We start from the raw sequence: 14,444 nt of genomic DNA on the forward strand, positions 1-14,444 counted from the left end.
TCCTTCTTCCCACCACCCCCTCTCTCCCCCCAGCGCGCAAGCTGTCGAGAAGATTAATAAATCCCGGTTGGTTTGTAGGCGAGATCGAGCAAGGGATCTAAGGAGATTTACAGCGCGTTGCTCGATCGTGTTAAATCCTTGGCGCTGTGATAGGAGAGGAGCTGCCGATGTCCAATGAGAGGGGTTGGATCAGTGGGAGGCTCCGTCAGTGTTCGTGGAAGTGCATGTACTTGAAAGCACGCGTGCAATTAATGGTTCAAAGATCAGGGCATAATCTGAGCTAGCCCGCAGGATTTCTTCCCATAGCGGCGACATCTCTGCTAATAGGGATGAGGACAAGTCCCGATGAGGACTTTCAGTCGGTCCCCAGTTAGGCTGCAATCATAGGCGCAGTTACCTGAGAGTAAGTCCCAATGAATCAATAGGACTCGAGTAGGCATGCATACCAGGGCAGTAGGGTTGGGCGTGTTCCCCTTAATTAGATTTTCATACGAGTAGAACAAAAGAAATGGGGGGAAGTCATAAAGTTTTAAAGTTTGTTGCTATATTTATATATATCCCACCTTTTTCTCTGGAGTTTTTTAGATTTTGTAAGTTTGTACATATATTTAGATGATGCAAATCTTCATCTTAGATAAAGAAGCATTTGCTCTTGCATGAGTGGGAATGAAGAGCAGTTGTTTAAAGATAGGTCTTGCCACTTCCGGTTTTTATAAGTAGTTGGATTAAAATGCTATACCGTAAAATAAAATACTATGTTGGTTTTTATTTAAACCATGTGAGTTTAATTTAAAGAGGGGTCCCTTCCAACTCGGCAATGCTATGATTCTGCAATTCTGTATCTACCTAGAAGTAAGCAACACTGAGTTCAATAGGATTCCTCCCCCCAGGTGCGTGTGAGATTGCAGCCTTAATATCATTTGGAGTAGAGAATACTGAAGACTTGTAATATTTGCTTTATTATCAAATAATAATAAGCAGAGCATAAGCAAAGGCAAAGAGCAAACACCCCTAGGAGGCAGAATAAATTCCGCTGGCTGTCAGCTACCCAGGCAGAGTCCATGCATTCTAAAGTACCGTACTTTACCTGCAGCCAAGCTGCAGCTTGTTCCATTTCTCTCTGAAAAGTAAATCTCAGTGAATGCATAGGATCATCACACCCTTAATTTGCAAAGAAGCCAGGATCCTGGAATGATTTCTGCTTTGATCTAGCAGCTCTGGGTGTTAGGCTAACAGCAGCAGGGAGAAGAGCAGAGACAGCTAAACAAAGTTGACAGCGCTAAGAGGAAGAGATTACATTTCCTTTATTCAAGCATCTGTTCAAATACACACTCCCCAAATTAGCTGCTTCCTCCTTCCACACCTCCGTCTCTACATATTAATGCAGAGGTTTTCAACCTTTGTGAGTCCAAGGCTCCCTTGACCAACTACATTCTTTCTGTGGCACTCCTGTGGGGCTCAGGATCCCTTGCTTGCAGAGCTAGCAGCCTCTTACCCTCCCTTGTGGAGTGTTTCCTCAGCCTCTTCTCCTCTCCCCTCTCCTTGGGATTCTTCCAGGCAGTTGCTGCTGCCACCCCTGGTCTCTGACCTGCCCCCTCCCCCCAAGAGAGGTCCCTCCTCACACTGCCCCACAGGGGCCTGGGACTTGCCTGTCCATTCCCAACAGCAAGGGTTGGTGGACTGGCTGGCTGGGTTCCACCGCCCGCTTGCTTGCTTATTCCGAGGCCACCTCAGCTCATGGCAACCAGCAGCCCCATACCAGCCCCAGAGGCAGCATTCGTCTGCTGAGCTTGTAGCCAGGGCAGCTGCAACTAACAGGTGTACAAGCCTTTGGGAGATGTGAGAAGGCATCAGAGGAGGAAGGGAAGGGAAGGAGGACAGTGTTGCTCACTGCACCCCATTCAAGGCACCCCAGGGTGCCACGGAAAACCACTGGAAGGTTCGGAAAAATGGAAGGTTCGGAGCACAAAAAGGAGCAGCATTATGAAGCTGTAAATAAACAAGGGCACTTTAAAATAAAAAGAAATGGTGAGTTGCCCTCATCACATTTCTGAATCTGTTTAGGAATTACAAGCTTTCTTGGTAAGAGTTTGGGGAAACCTGGCTGTTCTCCAAGAGTATTTTACTTCTTCATAAGATTGGCACATGCATATTAATGGTGTCATGGGCATGCACCTTATTCTGTTGCCCCCTGGGAATGGCTGTTCCCAACATCAGCCTACCTAGAGAAATTCAACCAAACACACCTGGGAATGACAGGCTTTTAGACCTGGATGAGTCAGGCTGGGACAACACTCAAATACTACGTTTGCAATAAACAACCAGGGACATCAACCAGAACAGAGAAAAGTTGCTTGGCTGAGCAACCTGGTCAGTGCTAATTGATTACCATGGACTGTAGTTTCAGCAGCAGTATGGGCTTTAATGTCAAAAAACACTTTTGCACATGTCCTTGTGAATACTGATCAAGCATGCGCTGAAACTTATCTTCCATTTTGAGTTAGATAGCAACTTTTGGGGAAGGAGAGCGTGGTTCATCATGCAGCTAAGCACTGCAAGGTGGATGCACTGGTATTCTGAAACAGGTAATTCTGAATGTTGTCAACATCACACAAAAATTACACCGCCACATTTAAAAACTGAATCACCCCCTCTTTTGCCTGGTTTACCTCATTCTAATTAATGATTCATTTGCAAAATGATGAATATATATATATATATATATATATATATATATATACACATTCAGCAAGCTCCTGGAGACAAGCTTTCAGCCTCCTTGATGTCCCGCCCCCACTTCGGATTTGTTAATGCCCTTGCCAAGATTCTCCTTGACTAGCTAATTTCCATACATTCATCCCAGCTTGTGTCTGATCTGCAGTTTTTGCAAAGAAATATATGAGCAGTCAGAAACCAGGATTACAAGAAGCATTTCCAGAAACATTATCAGAAGCTGCTTAGAGAGACAGAGAGAGAAACGGAATATGTATATACCGTATATATTAACAGGGACAGGGTAGGAAGGAAAGCTTCCAGAAGTTATGAGAGGCTGCAAATAACTAGTTATCATAATGTTCTTGTCATCCTACAGCTGACTCTCCATTCAAAGTGTGTCTGCCCTTTTTTGTTCTTTTTCCATCTCGTCTTTGTTCAGCGCATTTTATTTGCATCACAATAAGAAGTCTGGTTCAAGATTTGAGAGGGGTGCTGACAAGGTGCCCTCTGATGTGTCTTTTCTAACATTGTTGCCTACCACTCTGGTTTAGTGAGTGACAGAGGTGGGTAGCAGCAGTGTTCTGAAAGCAGCCATTAGAATTTCCACCAATGGCCTGGAGCTGCGCTAAGAGGCATTGGGAAAACTTAAAATAGGGGCTCCCTGATCCAGCTGCCCAGCCCTGATAATAATTCTTGTTAAAGGGAGAAACACTGCCATCGGGCATTAGTGACAGGGAGTTCTTGGCATGACAGCGTAAGTCCAGCAGCTCCCTGGCATCTGGGGCCTGAGACAAGTGTACCTGGCTACCACCCCTGCCTGTTTGCATGGGCCTGCACACATGCAATCTCTTCCCCTAGTGAGAGCTCAGAAGAACCTGTTTCTCTTTATTGCAACAGACAGCACAGTGCTGTCCATTGTATCAGTCACAAAGCCACCACTCCTCTTTTAGGAGCATTTTTAATATGAAAAGTGTTGCACTTTTTAAAAAAAGGAGGGCAGAACAAATAAGTGATCAGATCAGCGTGTTAAACACAGGTTGAAAAGGGAAAAGGAGGAGTTCAGCTAAAAGCAGGGACCAGAGCTCAGTGGACTAAAGTATTGAAGGAAAAGGGAGACAACTATAGTTTGCAAGGTGAATGCAGTTAAGTCCATGAAAACTGATGCCATCTACGTACCACTTCAAACATGTTGTTGTTGTTTAGTCGTTTAGTCGTGTCCGACTCTTCGTGACCCCTGGACCAGAGCACGCCAGGCACTCCTGTCTTCCACTGCCTCCTGCAGTTTGGTCAATCTCATGTTTGTAGCTTCGAGAACACTGTCTAACCATCTCGTCCTCTCCTCATCCCCTTTTCCTTGTGCCCTCAATCTTTCCCAACACCAGGGGCTTTTCCAGGGCGTCTTCTCTTCTCATGAGGTTGCCAAAATATTGGAGACTCAGCTTCACAATCTGTCCTTCCAGTGAGCACTCAGGGCTGATTTCCTTAAGAATCAAACATCTTAGGCCCTAATTCGCCTACAGTTTGGCGACAGTCCTATGCACACCCACCTGGGAGTAAACTACATTGAACCCAATGAGGTTTCTAACTGAATGCACAAGATTACTCCGTGTGCTAGATCAGAGCTTGGGTGTTAGTGAATATGCAAGGCCTGAGTTGCATGACCAGGGGCCAGGAGGTAGGAGTCATTTCCCCCGTGTGCCCACATCCACATGCAAACATGCTCCCAACAGTGAACAAGCAATTACAGAGCCATTTGGAAGCACAATTAGAGATAAAGACATGCATTTTAAATGATGCCTGTGATGAAGAGCCAAACAGATCCTTTGATAATTAATATAATCATCAGCTCAGCTCAATCATACCGACAAAGTAAAGATATCATAAGGTGGGTGGGGTTTTTTGCCCTTATTATTTCTATCCTATTGAATTCTGATGAATGTAAAACCAACTGGGATTAATTAGCTAAAAGTGCAGTTCTGCAAGTTGAGTATACTATTAAAAATGGCTGCATATTGCTTGATTCTTCTTGCGAATAAGAAAAGTACCATATAATTTGAATTATAATTTTAAATATATTCATGAACCTCTTATCAAATCTGTTGAGTAAAAGTTCATTAAAAGTCAGAGTCAATTAAATAAATGTGTATGATTGCCAGCTATGCATCTCCTGGGGTATTTCGTAATATGTGTGAGACATAAGACAATATGTTACTATAAGCTTTTATCATTGCTCAGCTGTTACATGGCTGAAACTCTTCAGCATTATAAAAGGCATTTTTAAAGATTGAAAAGCAAAACTGGAGGGCCTTAATTCTTTTTCAAATGCAAATTTAAGTGTGGTGTCAAAAACAGTAAATATACAAGCTGAAACAGATAGAAGGTAACAATTTGGAAATTGTACATATGAATGATACAAGTTACTATAGAATGGGACCATGGTTTGAATGCGTCACCTCAAAATGTGTATTTTACTGTGAAATGTTCACATGTTCCATGTTGATTTTCTCAAAGGTGTGAAAATATGAAATCTGAGTGACCTTCGATTTCAGCACTGGCTTTAAGTGGTCCACCTAAAAAATGCAATGGAAATATTAACTGTAGATATTTTTGTTCTTTATCTAATAAGGGGAAAGGAGGACAACCATTGGGTCTCAAGCCCAAGGTGAGTTAGGGACTTCCCCTCCATGTGAAGATAGGCTCTGGCAGATTGAGTGGATGAGACCAATAGTGGGTCCAACAGTCAAAAAGGAAAGTGGGGGCAGATGGGGCTCATCAACCTGGGAAGGTAGCCCATCTATGAGAAGGAAAACTCTGGTCCTAAACTTCCACTGCCATGTGGCTATACTCATTTGTGAGAAGGCTTTGTGAGTAAACTCTGAGGAAAAATCTGTACTCACGGCCATGCAGGAGATCTTTGGGAGAAGGAAAGGCTAGGGAGTAAACCCTACACAAATCCAGAGTGGAGTCCCTAAAATGGGGCCTTCCGGCAACTCCTGCAGCCAAGCTAGTGCCAAATGTATTGCTCTGCTTTCCTTTGGACCACATCATTGATACTGAGAGAGGAGTCTTGGCAACTGGGCAGCCCAGGACCTCTATTCGCACTGCCCAGGTTTGTGTCCCATGGAGGTCACTTTGATCTGATTGTTATCCTGATATCCCAATACCCTTGCACAGGGGTCAGCAAACTTTTTCAGCAGGGGGCCGGACCACTGTCCCTCAGACCTTGTGGGGGGCCGGACTATATTTTGAAGAGAGAGAGAAAAAAAGAACAAATTCCTATGCCCCACAAATAACCCAGAGATGCATCTTAAATAAAAGCACACATTTTGCTCATGTAAAAACATGCTGATTCCCGGACCGTCCATGGGCCTGATTAAGAAGGCGATTGGGCCTTAGTTTGCCTACCTTGCACCTCCCTTTTGCAAAGAAAATATTCCTGAGTTGTGTGTTTCTAACTTGACCGATGTGGCATACACAGCAAGGTTGTTTTTTTAAAAAGTTCACTACTGTGTTCCTTTCCACTCCCAAACTCAGTGTGTAACAGGGGTGAGAAGTTCAATTTTTCCTCAAGAATGCATGCTTCAGAAATAGCTACAGCCAACTCTTTCCTACAGACTTGTCTCAAATGAATAAATGATCACAGTTTCTATTTCAGGTCATTTATCATGATTTGTTATCTCTGCATTGATTTAACAGATTCCTCACTAATACTGGCAAGATGCTCTTAGGAAATGAAGTGCATAATCTGCTCTGTGCCTTGCAGGTATAAATGTATTGGTCCAAGGTTAATGAAATAACTGTGCAGACTGCAACTGGAAAGCAGAGAAATCTAAGTGGTGGTGATGTGACTCTTAATAACAAATGGTTGGAGACTATATTCAAGAATTCTCAATGGTGCTAGCTGCAAACAAAGATTTGCTTTCTAAAAGGCTGGTGATAGGCCTTAATCAAAGCAGAACCCAAAGCATGCATGTACTAGGGAGAAAGCCCCATTAGACATAATAGAATTTAGGAGTAAGCAGGCATTAGGTTGTGCTGCACGTCTAGAATCATAAAGATCTGAGACAAGTCCATAGGGTGGCAAGAAAGGGAAGTGCTAGGGTAGTTTTAATGGTATTTTCTCCCCCGCCCCCATTGTGGTTGGTATATTTTGGATGTGACTTTGCAGCATGACATTTTTCTTCTTCAGGGTCCAAGAGTTGGCAACAGGCCCACCATCCCAGCAATGCTATCATTCTCACTTTCCACTGAACATTCAAGGTGGTCCGAGTGCATCTTCCACCTCTTACAGCAGGGGTTGGGAACCTCAGGCCTGGAGCCAAATGAGGCCCTCCAGGCATCTCTCCCCCAGGCCACAGAAGGGAGAGAACCTCCAGGCTTCTTCAGCAGTCTGCCTGACCTCTTGCCTCTCAGCCCACCTCCTCTCCAGCCTATGCTTCGGCCTCTGATTCTGGACTGCTCTCTGCCATAACCTCTTCCCGCTCACTAAGCTCTGTTACCTCTCCAGCTTCTGACACCTCCTCCCCCCAGTCTGCTCCCTCTTTTCTCTCTGACCACTCATTGTTCCACCACCAACCCCCTGGCTCTGAACCTTCTTCTCTTGGGCGCTCCCCAGCTGCTGCCTCCCACTTCTCTGCATCCCGCCAGTCCCTAACACCTCCCGACCTGAGGACATAGCTCTCCCACCTTCCTCAGACTATAAGGACAAGTCCCCAGTAACATCTCCATCACTTTAGAGATGTCAGCCCTGGCAGAACTGGGCAAAGGGCCCTTTGAGGAAGCACAGCTTCACCAGGAGGTGTGGTCAAGTGCAGTATTGACGTTGCCTCCCCAGGGCCTCAAATGGCACCACCTTCTTGCTGAGACAGCACATTTCTGACTTCCCCTTGTGGGTTCCAAGCCAAGCCTCCAGCAGAAGATGATTGGTTTGCCTACTTGCTTTTGAAAATCTGGGGTTTTCCTTTCATGGAGCTGTCCTCTCGTGACCAGTTCAGGAAGTGCTGAGTCCAGGGCTTGCAAAGTGCTTTGCACAGTGCCACCCAAACACCTCACAGCCAGGTACTTCTTTGAGGAGAAGGAAGAACACATGCACTTTTATGAACCAGCTATTGTGTTGCACACTGAGGCGCTCATGAACCATGCTAGGAGTGTGGAGGTGTGCTGAGAAACCGTGGGCTGGGGTGGTTAGATCATGAAAGCCTGGAGCTGTGGAAGTTCAGATCTCTGATCTGTGAGTCAGATGCGAGCTGAAGGGAAACTCATGCTGGTCCCTGCCATTGGCCAAAGAGCCAAGCAGGGTTTATTTATACACTTTCCCCCCTGCTGCACACATGTAGCCATCACTCTGCCCACCCTGAGAATTATTCTAACCAAAAGAACAAAAATGAAAGAGGGAAGAGAAAATAAGAATTAATAGAGAAATAGATAGGAAGGGTAACAAAAAAAGCGTAACAGAAAAAGAAAGTATGGGAAAATAATAAAAAAGGCAGCGAGGGAGCAAGAAAGAGAGATGTGTCTTGAAAAGAATGGGGGAAGTAAAGAGATCCCCCAATTATTTGGGGGAATAAATGATCTAAATTCCTTAACCTACAAAGCATAACTATGAAGCTGAGCTCCCACCCTTCTCAAAACAAAAGAAATCTTAATGTGCTCAACATAATGTGAGATGAAGCAGCATGGCACAATTGTGTAGTCTGTTCCTTTTGTACTGGTGCGTAGCGATTAAAAACCTACATATATTGTGTAAGTAGAGTTCAATGTGAGGTAATAAATGCCTTTGACTAGTCAAGTAATTAGCCCCATCATGTACTATTAAGGTCGTGCAGATTTGAAAGGAACCAGGATTCATCTTCATTTTCCATTTCTTTTTTATCTTTGCTCATCTATTTCTTTTCTTTTTTCAATAAATTACTTAGCTTCTTGTTAAATCCCATATGCCCAAGTGCACATGTCACACCGCAAACTATTTTGGATGCTGCACAAAATGTGTCTAGCTGCACATTAGAATAAACCCTGGAGCCAAAGTGTCACTGAGAGGTTGCAGGAAGAAGAACACAGTGAGTGCAGGACCAGCCTGGCCCCATCCATCAGCCTGAAAGAAGGAGGAGCTGCAGGGAGTTTGCTTGCCCCACCCGGTCAGAAAGAGCACCCAGCTCCAGCTGCCAGTTTTCCTGAGACAGTGGAGTTGAAAGGAAGCACTCTGTGGCACATCCACCATGTCAGGAGGATAAGGACGGCCAGGCTGTGTAGGTTTCAGATCTGAACATGTGTGTGTGTGTTATTTCAATCTATTGTAAACCTTCTTTGGGATCATAGAACTGGAAAGGTTATCACGCAATGGAAAAGTAGGAGATAAATTTTCTAAAAAAATAAACTCTCATATTCTAAGGAGAAATTTGGAATTGATCAGTTTTCAGCATTTAAATAAACATGTAATATATATATATCCTTAGTTTACAAAAATACGTGCATTGTCTCTTTTTTCAAGTTGCATTTTCTACAGATCAGATAAACATGCTTCCTTTAAAAAATCAGAAAAAAATATAATGGTCACAATGCAGAGATCTGCTCAGCTAATGGCCTTTATCTTCTACTCTGCATATATATATCATGGCAAACAGTTTTCGGAGCCAGGAAAAGTTTACAGAAGCCAAAAGACCTGCCTATTGGCTTAATTTGAAATGTGCAAATGCTGCTCATGTTGTCAGTAACTGGCATGCACAGAATTTGGAAACACTTTTACTTTAAGATGGTAAGGCAGGGAAAGTATCCAGAAGCCAGATTAATTTAAGTACCATCTGGACTTGATATCTGTGTATAAGCTCAGCTTTGATATCAGGAGCAAAGCTTCAAGGCCATTTAGAATTAAACTGTCTTGGTTTCACTTTGACCTATTAAGCCACGGCCAAAAATGCCCAGATTCCACAGACTATTTTTAGGTTACACGCCTTTGTCAAATAAAGATTTTGTTTGTATAGAAGATACAATGTATCGCTTGGGACAGTTGCTGGATTCACAGTTTCCTGGATCACAGGAAAGTTGCTGGATTCTTTCTTGGGGTAAATGAGTAGTAGAAGTACCCAACTAGCAATAGCACAATGGCTACTAAGCCACTGACAAAAACTGAGCATCAAAAGAAGTACACCCACTTTAAGGCACAACACATTTGGGTAGAGTGTAAATGTAGCAAATTCCTATAGACTGTTTCACCCAATTGACAATGTTGGGTTTTTAAATATATTTCCTGTTATGTACTGAGTCGAATAGGATCCAAACTGCAGCAGTCTGATTGGTCCTAGAACAATAGGCTCCAAAAGGCGGCAGTCTGATTGGTCCTAGAACAATGCAGCAGTATGATTGGTTAGCAGGAACCACCCAATCATGCTCCAGATAGAAGTGAATCCACAACCTGATTGGCCTACAGTAGAATCCCGGAATTAGCCAATCATGTGCAGCCCATTGTGTAAATAATGTATATAAAGCAGATACTCTGAGGGGACATTCATTCATTCCTCCTCACCACTATGAGCTGAATAAAGAGCATGAAATCACTTTGCGACTCTGAGTATATTTCACTGGCGACGAAGGTGGGATCCCGCTGAGCTGACTGCCACACACAGCACCGCAGCACCGCCACCTGCCGCACCGCTGCCTCGCACCGTGTATCCAGGCTTCAGCTCCGGGACCCAAGGAACCCAGAATGGCAACTGACAGCAGCTTCTCACCATTCAACCCAGCATCTGGAGACTGGGAAGCGTACGCCTCCCGTTTCACCTTCCTCCTAGAAGCCAAAGGGATCACCGATGAAGAAGACGCCAAGAAGAGGGCAATATTCTTCAGCGTCTGCGGAGAGGAGACGTTTGAAATCGCCCGGGCTCTCCTTGCACCTGAAGACGTCGCCACTGTTCCATACAAAACCATAATGGAACAGCTGAAGGGGCACTTTTCGCCACAGCCCTCAGTGGTGGCTCGTCGAAATGCCTTCTACGCAAAGCGGCAAGCCCCTGGGGAAACCATAACTGGGTTTGTGACCTCTCTCCGCCAAGCTGCCCGGTTCTGCAACTTCTCAGAGCTGGAGAACATGCTTTGTGACCGCCTCGTCGGTGGCCTGAAGGATGAGAAGCTGCAACGACGCCTCTACGCTAAGAAGAGCCTAACTTTCCAGATCGCTCTGGAGGAGGCCCTGGCAACGGAAGCTGCCGAGAGGTCGACGCAAGAGGCACGGCCCAGCCAGCCGTCCCAACCGAGGGTCCACCACGAAGACCTCACCAACAACTCAGGGTCCGACAGGGAGGAGGTGCACCGAGTACAGCAGCGCACTCAAGCAGCCCACATACCACAGCTGCCTCGACGAGAAGGAGGGAACTGTGCAAGCTGTGGAGAAAGTCACGAGAGGAGGACCTGTCGTTTCCGCAACGCAGAGTGCAGGCAGTGCAGAAAATTGGGACACATCGCCCGGGTGTGTCGGGCTCGGCCCACCCGGCACCAGGCATCAGATGACCAATCCAGGAGCCCCAGGTCCCGGGGCCCAACGCACCAAGGCAACTCAACGGAGCTCACGGACTTCCAGGTATACCAGTTGCCCCACCCCAACGTAGAGAAAATTTATGTAGAGGTACGGATAGAGGGGGCCCCATGCCGCATGGAGCTCGACACGGGTTCAACTCTATCCATAATCTCGGCAAGGACCTTAAGGAAACTGTGCCCTACTGGGGGTCCCAAACTCAGACCGGCCCCATTCACCCTCCGGGACTTCCAGAAACGTAAGGTCCCCACAATGGGGGTGGGGACCTTCAGGGTGCAATACCGAGGGCGGACGCGGCAACTGGACTTGCTTGTGGTCAAGGGCCCCTACATTAGCTTACTGGGATTGGCATGGTTTGGACCACTGGGGCTAGCCATCACCGGGGTGAACCACATGAGCTTACAAGTGGATGTGGACGCCATATGCAAGGAATTTCCGGGGGTTTTCGATGGGAAATTGGGACAGTATACGGGCCCCCCCATTGCTCTACAGCTTGACCCTGCAGTACGACCGGTCAGGCTCAAGGCCCGCCGGGTCCCGTTCGCCCTGAAACCCCGTATAGATGAGGAATTGGACCGACTCGTGGAGCAAGGAGTGCTGGAGCCGGTGCCTAATGCCCCCTGGGAAACCCCAATCGTCACACCCGTCAAGCCTAATGGTTCGGTCCGCATCTGTGCAGACTACAAATGTACCATAAACAAGGCCCTCACGGCCCATGCATACCCAGTGCCAGTGGTCAGCCATGTCCTTGCCACCCTGGCTGGGTCGAAAATTTTTGGCAAGCTGGACTTGGCCCAAGCATATCAACAGCTGCCAGTAGATGAGGCTACAGCAGAGGCACAGACGATTGTGACGCACAGAGGAGCGTTCAGGGTAAAGCGGCTGCAATTCGGGGTCAGCGTGGCACCAGGCATATTCCAGAATCTAATGGACTCTCTCCTTAAAGGGATTCCTGGTGTCACCCCCTTCTTCGATGATGTGTTGATTGCCGGGCCCACACCCGAGGAGTTTGAGGACCGCCTCCGCACCGTTCTGCACCGTTTCCAGACGGCGGGTCTCAAGGTGAAGCGGGAAAAATGTCTACTAGGAGTGCCTCAGGTGGACTTTCTGGGATTTATGGTGGATGCAGAAGGGGTCCACCCAACTGGGGACAAGGTACGGGCCATTTGTGATGCTCCAGCGCCCAAGAACAAGACTGAACTTCAGGCCTTCTTGGGACTATTGAACTTTTACCATTCTTTCCTTCCCCACAAGGCGGCGGTAGCGGAGCCCCTACACAGACTCCTGGACAAGCGGGCTCCTTGGGTGTGGGGCCAGCGCCAGGAGGCCGCATTCCAGGCAGTCAAGGACTTGCTTGTCTCAAACTCGGTCTTGGCACACTTCGACGAGAGGCTGCCAGTTGTGCTAGCATGCGACGCCTCACCCTATGGCATTGGCGCTGTCCTGGGACACCAACTCCCGGGTGGAAGAGAGGTACCGGTAGCATACTTTTCCCAGACACTCAACGAAACCGAGCGGAACTACTCGCAAATCGACAAGGAGGGTCTGGCAATCGTGAAGGGAGTAAAAAAATTCCATGATTTCTTGTACGGGCGGCCCTTCACCATGGTGACTGACCACAAGCCGTTGCTTGGCTTGTTTGCCCCCGAAAAGCAGACCCCCCAAGTGATGTCTCCTCGCGTCCTCAGGTGGTCAATTTTCCTTGCCAGCTACCAGTATGCACTGATTCACCGCCCTGGAAAGGCGATGGGCCATGCAGACGCCCTCAGCAGGCTACCACTACCGGAAACAGGCCCCGACCCAGCACCTGCACAAGAGGTTATGAGCCTGGAGCTGCTTCCCGACCGCCCCATTCAGGCACAAGAAGTTGCACACCATTCGAAGAAAGATAGGGTCATCTCCCGGGTCCTGGACTGGGTGTGGAGGGGATGGCCCAGCAGCAGCCCCGGGCCAGAATTCGCCAGCTACACAACCCGCAAACATGAACTGTCAGCCCACAAGGGGTGCCTGTTATGGGGAAGCAGGGTCGTTGTTCCCCAGCCCCTCCGCAAAAGGGTCCTCACAGCCCTACACGAGACGCACCCAGGGGTAGTAAGAATGAAGGCCCTTGCCAGGAGTTACGTGTGGTGGCCGGGGATCGACGGAGAGATAGAGGCCTGGGTCAAACACTGCCAGGCCTGCCAAGAATCCCGCCCAGATCCCCCAAGGGCCCCAGTCCAGTCATGGGAGTCTGCCCGAGCACCATGGTCACGCCTGCATGTGGACTTCGCTGGCCCCTTTCAGGGGAAAACATTCTTCATAGTGGTGGACTCCTACACCAAATGGCTGGAAGTCGCACTGGTACCGTCTACTTCTACGTCCGCAGCCATCCGGGTACTACGCCGGCTGTTTGCAACCCACGGGCTCCCTGACACTCTCGTCTCAGACAACGGGACTGCATTTACGTCAGGAGAATTTCAAACCTTCACAGTGCAGAATGCCATCCGCCACATCCGTTCGGCGCCATTCCACCCGGCCACCAATGGCCAAGCAGAACGCATGGTGCGGACCACCAAGGACACCCTTCGCCGCATGACGCAAGGGGATTGGGAGTACCGCCTTGCCACATTCCTTCTAGCACAGCACAGCACCCCCAGCTCAACGACTGGCCGGAGCCCCGCTGAACTACTAATGGGTCGGCGCCTTGCAATCAGATTGGACCGCCTTCACCCCGATAGAGCTCAGAATGAGGTAGTGGTGGGGGAAGGCAGGAACCCCCGGACCTTCATGGCCCAGGACCCAGTGTACGCAAAGAATTTTGGGGCAGGCCCTGCATGGGTACCCGCCACAGTCACCAGGGTCACTGGCCCCGTGTCATACGAGGTGCTAACAGATGGGGGGCAATGCTGGCGCCGCCACTGCGACCAGATACGGCGACGATTCCCGGGAGAAAACCAGGAGGAGGAGGACAGGTCAGAGGAGTCCCAAGGGAACAGTGGGGCAGTGAGGCCCATAGAGCAGCAGGGGCAAGCAGGAGAGGCAGAATCAGTAAATACAGAGAGGACCCGTGAGGCCGAAAGGACACCGGAACCAGAACCACGACTGAGCGAGCCGGTTGCGCCAGACCTAACAGCCCCATCACAGCCAGCATCCGTGGAACACGAGCCAGAACCTGAACCCCGGACCAGGGAACACCACAGGCCGCAACGCACACGTAGGCCGCCAG

Source organism: Podarcis melisellensis, assembly GCF_964234715.1.
Source record: "Podarcis melisellensis genome assembly, chromosome: 3".
Taxonomy (NCBI): Eukaryota; Metazoa; Chordata; class Lepidosauria; order Squamata; family Lacertidae; genus Podarcis; species Podarcis melisellensis.